Below are 13,431 nucleotides of genomic sequence, written 5' to 3'. Positions count from 1 at the left end.
GGGCATATATCAAAAGGAAATTACTTTCTCAAAGAGAGAGCTGCACTCCCGTGTTCATTGCAGCATTATTCACATTAGCCAAGATAAGGAAATGACCTAAGTGTCCATGGCCAGTGGAAAAAAGAGAGTGTGGTGCACACATGCATGTGAGTGCACACGTGCATGCACGCAGACAATGGAATATTATCCAGCTATAAAAAGTAATGAAATCCTGTCATTTGCAACAACATGGAAGAACCTGGAAGCCATCATACTAAGTGAAATAAGGCAGGCTCAGAAACACAAATATACTGTATGATCTCACTTATCTTAGGGGGTGGGAGAAATGGGGACATGTCGATCAAAGGGTACAAACTTTCAGCTATAAGATGAATAAGTTCTGGGGAACTAATGTACAACATGGTGAGCACAGTTAATGTATTGGATACTTGAAATTTGCTCGGGGAGTAGATCTTAAGTATTCTTACCATGTGCAAAGAAAGGGGAACTAGGCCGGGTGCAGTAGCTCACACCTGTAATCCCAGCACTTTGGGAGGCCGAGGAGGGCAGATCATGAGGTCAGGAGTTCAAGACCTGCCTGGCCAACATAATGAAACCCTGTCTCTACTAAAACTACAAAAAATTAGCCAGGCGTGGTGGTGGGCACCTGTAATCCCAGCTACTCGGGAGGCTGAGGCAGGAGAATTCCTTGAACCCATGAGGTGGAGGTTGCAGTGAGCCGAGATCGCTCCATTTAACTCCAGCCTGGGCAACAGTGTAAGACTCCATCTCAAAAAAAAAAACGGGGGGTCGGGGGGAACTATGCAAGGTGATGGATATGTTAATTAGCTTAATAGTGGTAATCATTTCAGAAGGTACACACATATCAAAACAACATGTTGTCAGAAGCTAAATGACTCAAGAAAAAAACAAAAACCCATCATGTTGTACACTTTAAATATATACAAGTTTTAATTGTCAATTATACCTCAATAAAGCTGGAACAAATAGAAAAACAACAACAAAACTAATCTATTAAACATACAGATGCATGTTAAAATATTTACAGGAATTTAGCTAAGTTGTAAGTGGTACTAATTATTTATTTATTTATTTATTTTTTTTTTTTGAGACAGAGTTTCTCTGTTGTTACCCAGGAGGGAGTGCAATGGCACGATCTTGGCTCACTGCAACCTCCACCTCCCAGGTTCAAGCGATTCTCCTACCTCAGCCTCCCGAGTAGCTGGGATTACGGGCATGCGCTGCCACCATGCCCGGCTAATTTTGTATTTTTAGCAGAGACGGGGTTTCTCCATGTTGGTCAGGCTGGTCTCGAACTCCTGACCTCAGGTGATCTGCCCACCTCAGCCTCCCAAAGTGCTGGGATTACAGGCATGAGCCACCGCACCCAGCCAGTGGTACTGATTATTTAAGAGTTCAGTCTGCTTATGTGAATTGATAAGACACTAATAGAACAGAGTGATTTGCAAGAAACAAGTAGGATATTTTGTATTTATCTTTTTTTTTCTTTTTTCTGAAATGGAGTCTCACTCTGTTGCCCAGGCTGGAGTGTGATGGTGTGATCTCGGTTCAATCGCCATCTCCCAGGTTCAAGCGATTCTCCTGCCTCAGCCTCCTGAGTAGCTGGGACTACAGGCATGTGCCACCATGTCCAGCAAATTTTTGTATTTTATTTTATTATTTTTTTGTTGAGATGGAGTCTCGCTCCGTCGCCCAGGCTGGAGTGCAGTGGCGTGGTCTCGGCTCACTGCAGGCTCTGCCCCCCGGTTCACGCCATTCACCTGCCTCAGCCTCCCAAGTAGCTGGTACTATAGGCGCCCACCACCATGACTGGCTAATTTTTTGTATTTTTAGTAGAAACGGGGTTTCACTACATTAGCCATGATGGTCTAAAACCCCAAAATAAATAGGAAAACATTTACATTTTCGAAAGCTAATTAGCTAGCCTGTCAAGTGAACACTCAAAGTTAAACAGGGAACAATTTAAATGATGGCAAAGTTACGCAGGACTGGAATGGTTAGGAACTGAGATGACCAGATTAGTCTCCTCCGTTGGTGCAGCGTCTAGCCATCCCAACCAGAAGCTTGAAGATGTTTCTGAATGACCTGGTAGGTCATAGTTTCCAGAACAGCAGCAGAGAGAGAAAAGCTCCTGAAGGGCAAATGGGCCCTGGTGTGAAGTGAAGGAGAGGCAGCTTGGAAGATATCTGGGTCAAGCTGCTAAAGTTCTTGCATACAAGACACCCAGCAGCCTGCTTCATAGCAGGTGTGCAGAACACGCTCACCCTGTTGTAGGCGCCAGTCACTCATTTCTTTTGTTTATGCTGTCTATTCAAACATTTTCTTTCAGTAAAACCTCTCTTTCGTACCTGCATTGAAACAGAGAGCAGACTGTTACCAAAGCTGGGCAAGGCAAGGGGGCTGCGGCCTCAGATGGATGAGAAGGGACCCAGGGAGGCAGAGCCCTGCTTCTCTCCACTGTGCACCCAAATCTTGCCCTCAGACTCCTCCTTCACTGCTCCCTAGTGGCTGTAGGGACCCCGGGCCCTTCTCTCTAAAGCAGAAGCACAAGAGCCAGGCCCCAGGCCAGATGCAAAGTTGGCACCAACCCCAAGAGAGGGGAGGGGTCAAGGCAGGGGCTGCAGAGAGAAGGGGGTGGTGGTGATTGAAAGGGGAATGGGACGGATTGATACAGCCGTCTCTCTCAGGCTAGACAATATTCACCTACAAGGCCTCAATCTCTCAGACAAAGAACTCTAGGGTAGAATTAAAGGCAGAAAAATGTGAATTACTTTTATAGAACATTCCCTACAAATATTTACTAGACATTTCCAGGATTATGGAGTAAAAATTATAAAAAGAATCTATACCTGACTTTGTAAATATCTTATCTGCAGCTGGAACAAGAACGCTGCCTGTAAGTTTAAACAGAAAAACACACACTTCTCATTAATATAAATTCCAATGGTTTAGTTTAGTTCTGGTTTTTAATCTTAAATAAGAAACTTCCCCTTGATGTGTGATCTCAGAGAACCTCACTCACATGAGACAATGCTAGGGCACTAACTATTTGGAATTTTCCAGAGTGGATAAAAGATGTACTCCCTGAAGAACTGACACAGGCAAATTCTAACTAGCTGAAGCAGAAACCACCGTCTTGACATTTTGAAGGGCTCTGAGGGTGCCCAAATGCAGCACTCCCCAAATCCTAGATGATCCCAGAAACATTCTGGTTGATTTGCAATCAGAAGTAACCGTAGAATAAGGAATCAGGAAGGAAATGTCTTCCCCTCATCAATCTTTGTCTTTATTTTATTTTATTTTATTTTATTTTATTTTATTTTATTTTTTGAGATGGAGTCTTGCTCAGTCACCCAGGCTGGAGTGCAGTGGCGCGATCCCGGCTCACTGCAAGCCCTGCCTCCTGGGTTCCCACCATTCTCCTGCCTCAGCCTCCCGAGTAACTGGGACTACAGGCGCCCACCACCACCCAGCTAATTTTTTTTGTATTTTAGTAGAGACAGGGTTTCACCATGTTAGCCAGGATGGTCTCCATCTCCTGACCTCATGATCCGCCCGCCCCGGCCTCCTAAAGTGCTGGGGTTACAGGTGTGAGCCCCTGCACCCGGCCCAATCTTTGACTTTAATTTAAGCTACTGGACATCAGAGTGGTACATGTCCTGAGAGTCAGCAAGGGAGGGACAACAGGGCCAAGAAATACATGTTGGGCTTTTGGCATGAACTGCACCAAGATGGAGAAACAAACAAGAGTGGGGGGAAGGGGCACGTGCAGGGCAACACCTGTGAGCTGCTTCATGTCATGAGACACAACAGCCTTGAAACTTACAAGAAGGGCAGGAATGAAAATCAGCACATAAATTTGGGCTATTCTGAAACAAACAAAATAGTCTTCGGTTAATATTAAAACAGTTGCTGGTCATACTGTCTTCAAATTGAACCCGCAAGAGTATTTTCTAAAAATTAAAAATTAAAAATTATTTATTTTTTAGAGACAAGGTCACTCTCATGCCCAGACTGGAGTACAATGGTGCCATCATAGCTCGCTGTAACCTCAAACTTCTGGGCTCAAGCGATCCTCCTGCCTCGGCCTCCCAAAGTGCTGGGATTACAGACATGAGCCACCAGACCCAGCTTAAAAATGGGAGAAACTTAATAACTTTAAGTGTTTTTCTTCAACCTACACCAACATGACACTAAGTCTACTAAACGTCTGCCATCTAAGGGGAAGCCTGACCACTTTCCATTTTTCAGCTCATTCTTAGCATAAAAGGTGGAGTGAACACAGCAAAAGGAACTAAAACTTGGGCAAAATTCAGAAACCATTTGAAAGTGTCAGGGCCACCTAACAGTGAGCGAGACAGTCTTCTAGAAAGGACCACGTGCCCCAAGGACAATACCAGAGAATACGCTGGAATTACAGGTTAAAGAAAAAACCCAACTCTAAAGTCATACATGAAGGCGATTACACTGTTATTCTACTTCAGGGGAAAAGTATTCTATGCATTTGCCAGACAGCAAAACGGAGGGACTTGGTGAATGGGAGACAGGCCAGGCACACAACACCCTGGTCCTGTATCTTGTCACCCAGGGTCAGGTGGTCCCTGCAGCCCCAAGCCCTATGGTCCACAGTCACAGCTTCCTTTTTTTTTTTTTTTTTTGAGATGGAGTTTTGCTCTTGTCACCCAGGCTGGAGTGCAATGGTGCGATCTTGGCTCACTGCAACCTCCGCCTCCCGGGTTCAAGCAATTCTCCTGCCTCAGCCTCCCGAGTAGCTGGGATTACAGGCACCCGCCACCACGCCCAGCTAATTTTTTTGTATTTTTAGTAGAGACGGGGTTTCACCATGTCGGCCAGGCTGGTCTCGAACTCCTGACCTCAGATGATCCACCCGCCTCAGCCTCCCAAAGTGCTGGGATTACAAGTGTGAGCCACCACGCCTGGCCAGCTTTCAATTTTTAAAGGGTTCAAGACCATGTAATTGGCTGAAAATGTCCACATAGCTACAATGACCAGATAGCCACTTACTTTTAACCTAGGATTGAGAAACAGCGGACCTCACCTGGAGACTTCGGGGTCTTGTTTTAAGAGCAGGAGGATGCGCTCGGTGTTGATGAAGTTGGCCCAGCAGGGAAAGCAGCACAGCATGAGGATGAGGACTCCTCTCTACATATGATCCCCACGCGCTTGAGGTTCTTGCCTCCAAAGGACTTGAGGAAACAAACGCTGCTAACAGCATATGTCGGGGCAGGCCAAGGCTGGGGGCCTGTGCCACAAGCAGCCCCTCCCAGGGGTGCCTGCCCGCCGCCCAGGCAGCCCTGTTTCCCACCATCTGCTCCCGCCCTCCCCACAACAGCTGACAGCATTGGGGGAGCTTCTGAGCCAGGGACAACCAGTGAGCCAGCTGGCCCCTGTGGCATTTGACATGTGTCCTGGGACAATGTGTCCCTGCTCCTAGGAGCTGGGACTGTTAACATGGTGGGTATAGGCAGCAGAAGCTGAAGCTTAAAAGACAGTTTTCAACAATGGGGGAGACAGATGCTGCAGGAGAGCGTGTGCCGTGGTAGAAGGTGAAGTTGTGGGGGACTCTGAGGGCCAGGGATACTGGGGGAGGGTGCAGAGGAAGAAAAGCACATACTGTAGGCTGAGAAGGGCAGTTAGGGGGGCGGCAAGAACTTCCGGGGGTGGTAGGTCATGGAGGCCAAGGCAGTGCTCTAGAAAGCAGGAATGTCCATATGGAGTAAGGACAGCCAAGCGCTCACCTGAGGATTTTGTCACAGAAGGCCGGGAAGAGGCCAGGCCCAGTGGGCTGGGCAGGAACAAACAAGGCATCAATGGGGGCTTAGTCAGGAGTGCAGGCCAGGCCTGAGTGCAAAGAACACCTTCAAGAAGCTTGGCCTGAAGGAGGCCAGCAGGGAAGGAGGGATGGTGGTGAGGGAGGGCGATTTTAGGGTATAGAAGACCAGACTGGGAGGGAGGAACAAAGGACAAAATGCCCTTGAACAGGTGGCCCCAGAGGACAGCACTAGTCAAGCTGACTCTGCTGGGTTTTTTTTTGTTTTTGTTTTTTGAGATGAAGTCTCGCTCTGTTGCCCAGGCTGGAGTGCTGTGGCGGGATCTCGGCTCACTGCAGCCTCCACCTCCCGGATTCAAGTGATTCTCCAACCTCAGCCTCCTGAGTAGCTGGGGTTACAGGTGCCCACCACCATTGTATCTTTAGTAGAGATGGGGTTTCATCATGTTTGCCAGGCTGGTCTCGAACTTCTGACCTCAGGTCAGATCTGCCTACCTTGGCATTCCAGAGGGCTGGGGTTACAGGCGTGAGCCACTGCACCCGGCCGACCCTGGTTGTATTTCCAGTCATTTGCAGCCAGGTACAGATGTTTGCTCCAGTAGTCCCAGCTACATGGGAGGCTGAGGCAGAAGGATCTCTTGAGCCCAGGAGTTCAAGTTCAACCTGCCTGGGCAACATAGGGAGACCTTGCCTCCAAAAATAAAAATAAAATGTTTTAAAAAGATGCTCCATGACTTACAATGGGCTACCTAGCTACCTCACAACTGTAAATTAGAAATATCGTGAGCTGAAAATGCATTGAATGCATCTAACCTACCAAACATTACAGTGTAGCCTGGCCCACTTTAAACATGCTCAGAACGCTTACATTAGCCCACAGCTGAGTAAAATCATTTTAGATAAAGCCTATTTGTGATACAGTGTTGACTCTCTCATGGAATCTACTGGAGGGTACTGAAAGTGGAAAGCACAATGGTTGTATTGGGCTTGAAGTGCAGCTACTGAACGCGTGTCGCTGTTGTACCATCGCAAAGCTGAAAAATCGAAGTCGGGGGCCATCTGTATTTGACAAATAAAATGCAACAAAACCCATAGGGTGGATGGTCCTAGAAAGTCTCTATTATGAAAGGTAACTGCCAAAAAATGGTATGTGGGGGAGGGTGGTGCTCACCTGAGACATGAAGGTGTCACGAGCTGAGGCGAGGCCGATGCCAACTGCAATCCCAGTAACCTTCACCACCTGCAACAACAGAGCCGGTGTGGCAGATGTTCTGGAGACGACACCAGTTCAGGGTCACATCAGACAGCTCGCTTTTCATGGAGGAACCTCAAAAAGCTTGTCTCTAAAGAACTTCAGGGGGCGGGAGGTCATGGAGGTCAAGGCTGTATTTTAAATGTATGCTGTATTTTAGATCAAATGGGTGTCTACATCTATCCTTATTGATTATTGAACAAAAATGTACCTTCTGACTAAAGGACGATAACCACCTTGTGTCAACTGGGGAAATATGAAACCTAGTTTTTCTTAAACAGTATAGCACATTATAATTTCTATATTTACAGTTAAGTTGTGGGCCAGGTGCGGTGGCTCACACCTGTAATCCCAGCACTTTGGGAGGCCGAGGCAGGTAGATCACTTGCAGTCAGGAGTTTGAGACCAGCCTAACCAACATGGTGAAACCCCATCTCTACTTAAAATACAAAATTGGCCAGGCATGATGGCAGGCACCTGTAATCCCAGTTACTCGGGAAGCTGCGGCAGGAGAATCGCTTGAACCCAAGAGGTGAAGGTTGCAGTGAGTCAAGATGATGCCATTGCACTCTACCCTGGGTGACAGAGTGAGACCCTGTCTCAAAAACATAAAAAATAAATAAAGTTAGGTTGTGGTTAACATCTAAAGGTGATGCCCCGATCTGCCAGTAGGATGTGCATTTAGTAATAATAACAGCAAACTTTTATTGAGCACATACTATGTGCCAGGCACTGCCCTAAGCCCCTCATGCACATGGTGCTAGGACCACTCATCTCATTTTTTGTTTTGGGTAGCGTGAGTTACACAAAGTGTATGTCCCTTGCCCAAGTTACTCAGATGGTGACCTGAGTCTGGGAAGTCTGGCTCCAGATCCCAAGCTTTAGTCCTCCAGTGAGGAACAGGACTAGTTGTGTCACCCTCTTGACCAGACTTCACCCAGTCCCTGACAATCAAGGCCACATAGTGTAGCCTGCAAGTAGGGCACAAGAGGCATGCAGGGTGAGGGGCTGAAAGACCCTCGCTTGCGTCCTGGGTCTCACGGTTAGTGGTGATGTGAGTTAGCTTCTTCACTGACCATGACTCTGGCCTGGTGAACACAAACTCCAGCCCCCACCATGTAACTGACAGGCCACACACACACTGCCCAGCGGGACTCCACGAGACCAGGGTCTCCATCTAACCGTGCCCCAGGAGGGCTGTGGCACAATGAGGATACACCCACACTGCGACCCTGAATTCCAGCCAGGGGAGAGGGGCATGACTAAAGCTCCCAAACCCCTTAGACTGCCAGGAAAACAGAAGGGTAAAGCATGCCAATTTATGAAAAGTTTTGTGTTTTAAAAAAGTCACACAGAGCTGGGCACGGTGGCTCACATCTGTAATCCTAGCACTTTGGGAAGCCGAGGTGTACAGATCACTTGAGGCCAGGCATTCAAGAGCAGCCCAGTCAACATGGCAAAACCCATCTCTACTAAAACTACAAAAATTAGCTGGGAGTGGTGGTACGCACTTGTAGTCCCAGTTACTCAGGAAGCTGAGGCACAAGAATTGTTTGAACCTGGGAGGCAGAGGTTGCAGTGAGCCAAGACAGTACCCCTGCACTCCAGCCTAGGCAACAGAGCAAGACTCTGTCTCAAAAAAAAAAAAAAAAAAGTCACATAGGAGGGTAAGGGGGATAGGGGGGATAGGGAGAGATGTGTTAAAGGATACAAAGTTACAGTTAAACAGAAGGAATAGGCCTGTGTTCAGCACACTGCAGGATGACTGCAGTAAACAATCACAGATAGCTTCAAATAGCTGGAAGGATACCGAAGCCTGGGCAACATGACCAGACCCCATCTCTACAAAACTTTTAAAAATTAGCTGGACATTGGCCAGGTGTTGTGGCTCACTCCTGTAATCCCAGCACTCTGGGAGGCCGAGGCAGGTGGATCATTTGAGGTCAGGAGTTCGAGACCAGCCTGGCCAATACAGTGAAACCCTGTCTCTACTAAAAATACAAAAATTACCCGTGTTGGCACATGCCTGTAGTCCCAGCTACTCAGGAGGCTGAGGCAGGAGAATCGTTTGAATCCGGGAGATGGAGGTTGCAGTGAGTCACTGCACTCCAGCCTCGGTAACAGAGCAAGACTCTGTCTTAAAAAAAAAAAATTAGCTGGACGTGGTAGCACACAACTGTGGTTCTAGCTACTTAGAAGGCTGAGGTGGGACAATCACTTGAGCCTAGGAGTTTGAGGCTGCAGTGAGCTGTGATTGCACCACTGCACTCCAGTCTGGGTGACAGAGCAAGATCCTATCTCAAAAAAAAAAAAAAAGAGAAAGAAATAAAAGAAAAGAAGATATTGAATACTCCCAACACAAAGAAATGAGAAATGTGTTACTCTCCCCCAGGACTCAGTCTAACCATGTAAGCAGGACCACGGCCTTGGGCCCTGTGGCTTCCGCTGTCACAAGCTTTTATCAAACTCACCTCTGACGTTAGACCTCTTCCTTACAACACATAACTTTATAAAAGATGGAACAAAAATTGCTACTCTGTCTCTGGCGGCAAGCTGCCCAGAATACCACGCTCCATGTCGTGGTGTCTGCCTTCTGAGGGTCAAGGGGAATGTGGCTGAGGCTCAGTACCCAGGCCTGCCCTTCCCCCGAATCAAGGATTCCATAAAACCTCAGCACGATTTCCTGGCTATCCCATGCCAACTCACCCCCGGCTCCAGGCTTTTCCACCCATGTTTCTTTGACCCAATTCTAACAGCTATTTATTTATCCTTCTTTTAGGGAAGTGTTGCTGTAAACTAGTTCAAATTAGTTGTGGAACAAGGTGGAATATAAATAAATGTTCTTTTATTTTTTTTAAAAAAAACACTTTTGTTAATCCTTTTATATTATGAACATTTGTCTAAAGGTAAAAAATTTTGTTTTTACAGTTATCTTAAAAATTAGTCTATTCTCTTCCTAGAATATCTCACTGCAACCTCTGCCTACCGGATTCAAGAGATTCTCCTGCCTCAGCCTCACAAGTAGTTGGGATTATAGGCACCCACCACCACGCCCGGCTAATTTTTGTATTTTTAGTAGAGACGGGGTTTCGCCATGTTGGTCAGGCTGGTCTCGAACTCCTGACTTCAGGTGATCTGCCCGCCTCAACCTCCCAAAGTGCTGGGATTACAGGCGTGAGCCACTGTGCCCAGCCTAACCACAGTAATTTCTGTAGCCTGTTCCATATAAGGGGCTCTGCACTCCTCCGCCTTTGACCAAGGGCGGTGGTATTTCAACTAAGCTGTCGAGACAATTTTGGCCAACATGGTGAAACCCCGTCTCTACTAAAAATACAAAAATTAGCCAGGCGTGGTGGTGGGCGCCTGTAATCCCAGCTCCTCAGGAGGCTGCATTGGGAGAATCCCTTGAATCTGGGAGGCAGAGGTTGCAGTGAGCCAAGATTTCACCACTGCAGCCTGGGCGACAGAGCGAGACTTCATCTCAAAAAAAACAAAAACAAAAAAACAGCAGAGTCAGCTTGACTAGTGCTGTCCTCTGGGGCCACCTGTTCAAGGGCATTTTGTCCTTTGTTCCTCCCAGTCTGGTCTCCCATACCCTAAAATTGCCCTCCCTTACCACCACCCCTCCTTCCCTGTTGGCCTCCTTCAAGCCAAGCTTCTTGAAGGTGTTCTTTGCACTCAGGCCTGGCCTGCACTCCTGACTAAGCCCCCATTGATGCCTTGTTTGCTCCTGCCCAGCCCACTGGGCCTGGCCTCTTCCCAGCCTCCTGGGACAAAATCCTCAGGTGAGCCCTTGGCCGTCCTTAATCCACTTGGCCATCCCTGTTTTCTAGAGCACTGCCTTGGCCTCCGTGACCTACCACCCCCCAAAATTCTTGCCGCCTCCCTAGCCGCCCCTCTCAGCCTACAGTATGTGCTTTTCTTCCTCTGCACCCTCCCCCAGTATCCCTGGCCCTCAAAGTCCCCCACAACTTCACCTTCTACCACGGCACACACTCTCCTGCATCATCTGTCTCCCCCAATGTTGAAAACTGTCTTTTAAGCTTCAGTTTCTGCTGCCTATACCCTCCATGTTAACAGTCCCAGCTCCTAGGAGCAGGGACACATTGTCCCAGGACACGTGTCAAATGCCACAGGGGCCAGCTGGCTCACTGGTTGTCCCTGGCTCAGAAGCTCCCCCAATGCTGTCAGCTGTTGGTGGGGAGGGCGGGAGCAGATGGTGGGAAATAGGGCTGCCTGGGCGGCGGGCAGGCACCCCTGGGAAGGGCTGCTTGTGGCACAGGCCCCCAGCCTCAGCCTGCCCCAACATTTGCTGTTAGCAACGCATTTGTTCCTCAAGTCCTTTGGAGGCAAGAACCTCAAGTGCGTGGGGATCATATGCAGAGAGAAGTCCTCATCCTCATGCTGTGCTGCTTTCCCTGCTGGGCCAACTTCGTCAACACCGAGCGCATCCTCCTGCTCTTAAAACAAGACCCCGAAGTCTCCAGGTGAGGTCCCCAGTTTCTCAATCCTAGGTTAAGAGTAGGTGGCTATCTGGTCATTGTAGCTATGTGGACATTTTCAGCCAATTACATGGTCTTGAACCCTTTCAAAAATGAAAGCTGTAACTGTGGGCCACAGGGTCGGGCCCACACCCCAGGGATGACAGCAGAGGCGGGGAGAGGAGAAGAGTGGACACCCAGGTGCTGAGGTCCTCTTGAACGAGGCAGCTGACTGGCCATTAGACGTCATCCACAGGGAGGAGTGACAGATGGCTCAGAAGCAAACCCAGGGAGCGTCCTGGGCGCAGTGATGGTTGGCAAGCAGTGATCAGAAAAGTTGGACCCCAATCCTGGGCCCTGCGGGGACACAGCAGGAAATGTCCCCACCAGCCATGTATACGAATCTCCTCTGTCTTCGTGCCTCTTCCTAGAGCCCCAGTCTAAAGTTTCAAAGGAAGCAAAAATGTCCCTTAACCCAATTAGCTCACCAAATAATAGGCCTGTAAATAAAATGTGACTGATTCCACCTGGCACGGTCTTCTCTACCATGAAGCCAAATGAGAAGCTCCGGTGGCCCTCCGTATTCTTAGGGTGTGTACCCACCTCACGGGGACACAAGGGACATTTTCTGAGACTAGGGAAAGCCGCCTACCATCACTAGCAGAAGTGTTTTCCACGTTCTCTGAAAGCCTGGATGAAATGCAGGAAGAAACAACTTTCCACATCACTAACAAAAGCCAGGGAAGACACGTCCCAGGAGGCGTGATTTCAACCCAAGGGAGAGGCTTTTCCACAAGGGTAAAAGGGTAGGAGCTGAATGCACTGTGTAATCCAATTAATGACAAACAACCTAAATTACCTAAAAGTCTGCTGATTTAATTTCATAATAGAAGAAAGTGCAGTTTTTTCAGTTTTACACTTTTCTAAGTATTGACACAAGCTCCTTCCAAATCTAATCAGGTAATGGTAAGCCACAGGTCAGTCCCAGACCTGTAAACGAAGATGCATAAGACATGATACAATTCAAATTGATTTTTTTTTCTTTCCTTTTTTTTTTAGACGGAGTCTCCTTCTGTTACCCAGGCTGGAGTGCAGTGGCAAAATTCCAGCTCACTGCAACCTCAGGCCCCTGGGTTCAAGCGGTTTTCGTGCCTCAGCCTCCCGAATAGCTGGGATTACAGGTGCGTGCCACCACACCCGGCTAATTTTTGTATTTTTAGTAGAGAGGGGGTTTGCCATATTGGCCAGGCTGGTCTCGAACTCCTGACCTCAGGTGATCCGCCCACCTCGGCCTCCCAAAGTGCTGGCTGGGATTACAGGAGTTAGCCACTGCGCCCGGCCTTGTGTGTTCATTTTTGAAACAGGGTCTTGCTCTCTTGCCAAGGCTGGAGTGCAGTGGTGCGATCTCAGCTCACTGCAGCCTCCATCTCCTGGGCTCAAGCGATCCTCCTGTCTCAGTCTCCCAAGTAGCTGGGACCACAGGCGGTGCCACTACGCCAGGATAATTTTTGTATTTTTAGTAGATTTTTGTATTTTTAGTAGAGACAGGGTCTTGCTATGCTGCCTAGGCTGGTCTCGAACTCCTGAGCTCAAGCCATCCTCCCACCTGGGCCTCCCAAAGCGCTGGGATTACCGTTGTGAGCCACAGCGCCCGGGGACACCGCTCAAATCCTAAACCTTGGCCGCCCGTTAGCTCCTACAGGGGCGAAATCAGGCACCCACCGTGAGGGCGAGCGTGACAGCGTCCAGCTCGACCTTGCCCAGATGTCCACAGAAGATGGAGCTGAGGAGGCTATTGAGAAAGATGATCAACTGAGCAAGAAACTGCGGAGGCGCAGAAAGCAAGGCGCGTTCATAGCCGCCCTCCCTCCTGGAAGCCCGCGCCC

Source organism: Colobus angolensis, unplaced genomic scaffold (genome assembly GCF_000951035.1).
Source record: "Colobus angolensis palliatus isolate OR3802 unplaced genomic scaffold, Cang.pa_1.0 Scaffold392, whole genome shotgun sequence".
Taxonomy (NCBI): Eukaryota; Metazoa; Chordata; class Mammalia; order Primates; family Cercopithecidae; genus Colobus; species Colobus angolensis.
This window is presented reverse-complemented; position numbering follows the sequence as displayed.